The following is a 6,000-nucleotide window of genomic DNA, read 5'->3' as shown; positions in this document are numbered from 1 at the left end:
TCATGCTCTCCTCTGTTTCTCACAAAAGTAAATAAAATCTTAAAAAAAAGGTTGAGTTCAAGGTAACTGAGAAACGTTTAAGTGGATGTGTCCAATATGCAGTTAAAACGTGGCAAGGCTTTTGAAGCAAAATCTAGGCTGGAGATACAGATTTTGAAAGGCATAATAGCCAGCAAATGAAGTCCTGTGAAGGATGGGATTATTAAACCCTCCAATCTAAAGTGATCTGAACACATTATTTTCCTGCTCATGGTCTTTTCTAATCCCTTGTAGAAAGCAATAGAAGTAGAGAAAACTTTACCCTTTAGTTTTAAAATTGCATTTACTATATAAGTCAATCTCAATATCATCAGACATTACAAAACTATTTTCTTTTTTCTTTTTTTTTCCTACTTCATAATTCTGTAGACATCAGGGTGCCCTGCTGGAATGCAAGGAAGGAGAAGAGCCACCTGTATCTTCATGGCAGAGCAGGGCAAGCCAAACGATTATCATTAAAAACCTGCAATCAGTTTCCAGCTTCCTTGAAGTGATGTCTCAAACTCAAATTAGAAGTTGTTTGGAAAGTTGTCAAAAGGGGTCCTTTGGTTACACAAATGTAAAATAAGGACCAATACATTGCTGTTGACAACTACAAAATAATCTGCATATTGCTATTTTAGACACAGAAGCTATGAGAGCTATTTGGTAATGTACGTTTTATATGATTGAAATAGGCTTCAAAATGTTACAGATTTTGTTGCTTTGGGGGGATAAAAATGTAAGATGGGATCTGCTATAAATGCAGCCTTTACTGTAATTGCACTCTCGCCTACTCGTGTTCAGAGATATGTTTTCGTTCCTGCTTAACATTAGCTATTAGATGTCTAACCCAACTCTGTTCAGCAGCAAAAATGTCTGGGCATGGGCATGAGATTTGTACCATGTTGCAAGTGGGGAAGAAACAAAGTCATGTTTCTGCTTGGCTCACCCTAACTGTGGACTAAATTGTTACTGTCCTTTTCACACAGATAACCAGCATTTTTTATATTAATATTTTATACTTATTATCATTTCACTCCTAAATGGAGTCACTGAAAGGTTAAGTGACCTCTAAAAGGAATTCAGCAAAATATAGGGGCCAAAGCTCGAACCTAGGCTTGGTTCTCTTTAATTCCAAATCCCATACTCTCCTTTCTTGACCACACTGTTTTATGTGAAGTCATTTCTGATGTGTTATTTATATGGCTCTGTATTGTTATTTATATGCTTCTGTATTTATATCCCTCCCTCCCTTCTTTCCTTACTTCTTCCTCCCTTCTTCCTTCCTTCTTCTTCCTCTCTGCCTCCCTCCCGGTCCTCGGAGCTTTGAAACATTTTAGGAAGAGATGTTAGTTTCCATGCTCCCTTTTGTTTGTTTGTGATCGTGGAAATTCTTCCCTTCTCTCTCTCTCCTTGTGTTCACTAGGGCAGCTGCTCAGAATGAGTCAGCTTTTCCAGTCAGCTGTGGTGTGTGCCTCATGGTGCGGAGGAAAGGGCCCATCCCTGTAATAATGCACCAATAGTCGCCTGTTTGTGATGAGAGAAAAGGAGCCCTGTCCTTGTCTGGAACCATCATCTCGTTCTCAACCCCCACACACCGATCTCTCTCAGTGTTTCATCTCTTTTGCCTCATTCTGTTTTGAATAAACATCATCCTTTTTGAATGGGTCATTATCACTGTCTCTGTGAGTAAATGGGATGGGAATACCCTGAGGAGCCCCACTCAGGAACGCAAACTCTCTTCCATTCTACGAAGGGAAGAAGCACAATCACTGAATATTAATAGCTCACCAGAGATTAGAATTCAGGATTAGACAAGATCTGCCTAATGCATTTATTATCCAAAGGTGGATGATGGGTTAAGGAGGGGCAGAGCAAGCATGTAATTTAGAGAGGAAGCTAATATATATTGAGTGCCTATTTATATCCGGTACAGAAAATTTTCTACTTGCAAATTTTCCATCTGTTGGCTTTCACTATGTGAAAATGGCTTGCTTTTATCTTTTGTAGTTTTTACTTCCCAGGTGATTCTAATTTGCAGCCAGTGTGCCCACTACTGCGTTAGAAGTTCACGAGGAAGGCTGTGGGTTTATAAATGGAGGGGCTTGTAAGCACTAAATGTGCTCTGTCCTAAAGTTAGGATGATGGCCCCGAGCTGGTGGAGCTTCCATTGGCTCCGAGCTCCTTCAGATTTCACACATTAAAACCAGTGATGAGGCAGTAAATACTATTGCCACACGCTAACAAGTTTCCCTTCACTGTATTCACATATTTTCATATAAATGCAACAGTCATATTTTGAAAAAGACTCCTAATTGAATGAATGAATATATATCTCTCTCTATATATATCTATATCTATATCTATATCTATATATATCAGTGGAAGATAAGACTATGTTTAGTTTTAAGTTATTTTAGAGAAATGTGTCTAGGACGACAAGCTGAAACCTGGGTGTTTCTTTGGATTTAAACACATTGACTTAAGTTTGGCCTTATGCAATCTAAGTCTTTGCAAGTAAAGGAGCTTCTGCATAGTTCCAGTAATCTCTTAAAGATCATTTTATTTAATCTTCAAAGATACTCTGTAGGATTCCTATTTTGATATTTGAGTCAACCAAATTTATAGGAAGGTAATGGACTTGACTAATGGCTGGTAAGGAATTTCAGTTTGATTTTTAAAAATTTTTATTTTTTTTAATTTCTTTTGATTTGAACCCAAAACTAAGAATCATTCTGATATACTATGATGTTTCATAAAAATACACCAGGAATTTCTTATAGTTCATGAAAAAAAAAGTGATTAAAAAAATTTTTAGTAGTGTCCATGAGATTCTAAAATACAATTCTTTACAACCACATTTAGACTATTCAGATATCGTACAGAGTCATGCTTCACCTTGTCTGATGATGGGTAATGTCATTCACTTTCATGCTTTTACTATCAATTGTCTGTTGATGACGTCCAAATCTATGCTTAGCAGAGATGGAAGCCAGTTCCTCCTTAGGCATCTGCATCTGGATAATCCACTAGTAAATCAAACCATGAATTGCAAACTGAGCTAAACTTTGCCCTAAATTGCTTCTTCTATAGCTAATACTGCTATCTAGTCATTTACACCAGAAATCAGGGAACTCATGCTAAGCAACCTCTATTACTTTATCCTCACATCCAACTAGATAATTTACAAGCTAATAGTTGTATTAACCTGTAAACATATAACTTACAAGATATAAGTCCTTTCTATGTGTCATATTTACCTTCTATTTCAGAACCACTTCTCAAGGGCTAGTTCCTATCTTCTATGTGGACTACTATAGTAGTTTCCAGATTGATCTCCTAGCCTTCAATCCCACCCTCATCCAATCCATCCTCTATTCTAACATAATTATCTACTGAAAATGCTATCCTGGCCGTAACCTTGTCTTGTCATGAACCTGAAATAACTTCCTGTCTCAACAATTCTTTAGTTACAAATGACAAACACTGACATGGGTTCGTTGAAAGTCCTCCAAAAAGGATTTTTTTTTTTTTTAAGATTTTATTTATTTATTTGACAGAGAGAGGTCACAAGTAGGCAGAGAGGCAGGCAGGGAGAGGGGAAGCAGGCTCCCTGCTAAGCAGGGAGCCCGATACAGGCATCGATCCCAGGACCCTGAGATCATGACCTAAGCAGAAGGCAGAGGCTTAACCCACTGAGCCACCCAGGCACCCCCAAAAAGAATTTTTGAAGGATATTGATATTTATAGAAATAAGGAAAAACTGATCAGGGATCTTGGTTAGTACCTCATGGGCATTTTGGGGGGAATGTCAGTATTTCAATGACTCAGCCTTATCTGGACTATGTATCAGGCACTCCACTCAAGAGTCACATTCTTTGGAGAGAGTGACTGGCTCAGGTTAAGTCATAGGAGGCCTCAGGGAAGTGGTGAAGGTGAAGACCTGTGACTGATTTTTTTCACCAGGACTACATGGCAGGGTGGGGTGAGGTGGGGGAGAGCAGATCCCCAAAAGAAAATTCATGCTGTTACTTAAAGAATTTTGGATGAGCAAAAACAACAACTGACTCCTATTCCTTTTCATTTTTAAAGAAAGTCTACACTTAGTATATCCTTGTCATTCAAGGTCTAAAATGATCTGGCCCTACCACTTTTTCAAATACATCATGTATTTTCTGTTTCTGGTTCTAGAATTTCTATTTACTTTACATGAAAAATATGCCTGTTTACTCTTTAAGACTCACATGAAATGTCATTTTCTTAGTCTTTCTTAATTCTAGCAGGAAGGATTGACCACTACCTCTTTTGTTCTCTCATTAAATCCTCTCTCTGTAATAACACTTATCAAGGATCATTGTAATACTGTGCATGTGTGTGTGTGTGTTGTTGTTATTGTTGTTTTAACAAGTTAGCTTCCCTGGCTATCCTGGGTTGTTCTTTAAGTATTAGGGTTAGATTTTTTTAGTATTTGTATCTACAGAATTTAGCTCCCCCCAGAATACATCTGGAGTACAACTTTTTTTTTTTTTTTTTTTTTTAGTAAGAGAATGAATGACTACAACTGCCTTTCTTCAAAGCTATACTGCTAGAAGTACAGTAAGACAATGAGATAGCAGGTCTCTTTCTTACTTTTAAGTAAGAAATAAAACAATGTTTTATTTATTGTGAAACAAAACAACATTTTTTTATTAGCTTTAGAGGTGACTTTTTGTGTTCCCCATTGTTTCCTGTTTAAATACATTGAAATTAGAATTTTTATGTGAAAGAAAATTTTGTTTTTAAACATTCGCACAATTCTTCATCTAATAACTTGTTTTTTCTATTAGTTTTTTCTCCCTTGTAGTCTTTTACTATCCCCTTTGCCTTCATGCATTTCTGTTTATTTTATTTTTTCTTTTTTCTAGTTTATTTTTGAGTTTGGTCATTCTAAAATTTTAACGGCTCCTCCCTTGTCCACATCAAGGCAAAGAATTGGCAACACGAGCTCTGCAGGAGGCCCTTACACCAGAGTGGAGACCTGGTGGGTGTTAAAATAGGGCCTTTGTCAGGGCCATTCTCTGCCTTGCTCCAGACCCAAATGGACATATACTCTTGGCCTGTAAGAGGTTTTTTTTTTTTTGGTGCCTTATGATCTAAGTCAGATATCCTTCCCAGCTGTATTATTCTGCAGATGCAATTTTATGTTGGAAAGTTAATAAAAAGGAAAAGGATGTTGAAATTGTTATTTTTTAAGAAGCAGAAAAAACAACAGAAATGTTAATTATTATAAAAGGTTAGATGGTTTTGAGAAAAATTTCTGAAGCCTGGACCTGAGCCCAGTGTCCTGAACCATTGTCAGTTGGAGAGCTATTGCAAGATCCTCTTTTCCATTTCATGGATCTGCTAAATTTTTAATTATTTTTGGTGCTCTCAGTAATGTATAATTAGAAGCCAAATCTGCATTAGTGGGTAGACTTCACAGAAGAGTGGAGTTTCACTTGAGTGTTTTTATAATATACAACCAATCAGGGAAAACCCTATGATCCTTCCCAAGATCCTTACCCTCTCCCATACTCTCTCCACCTCAGGAAGCACTTGGTTAAAAAGGATCTAGAAAGATAATCCATGTCATGGGTAAGACCAGGCTTTAGGCAAGATGACCAGATGAATATTTAAACAGAAAGGCTGGATAGGTCAGGGAAATATACACTGAGCTTGTGGTTAAACATTCTATCATTGGCTGTGTGTCTGGTATTGTCACCTGAGCCTCAGTCCTTCCTGTGTAAAAACTAATGTAGAGATAGTAATTATAATTGCTGCCATCACGATTGGTTGCAAGGATCAAAGAGATTGTGTACATATGCTAACACAATATGTGTTGTGTATTATACAGACATAGATATGTATATATTACAGAGGTATATGGTAATTATAATGTATCACATCCTTCAGTCTCCCTCACAGCCTAATCTTAAAGACAACTACCCCTTCTTTACATCT

This window comes from Lontra canadensis, unplaced genomic scaffold (assembly GCF_010015895.1).
Source record: "Lontra canadensis isolate GAN:19392208 unplaced genomic scaffold, GSC_riverotter_1.0 scaffold27, whole genome shotgun sequence".
Lineage (NCBI taxonomy): Eukaryota > Metazoa > Chordata > Mammalia > Carnivora > Mustelidae > Lontra > Lontra canadensis.
Note: the sequence above shows the minus strand (reverse complement) of the source record.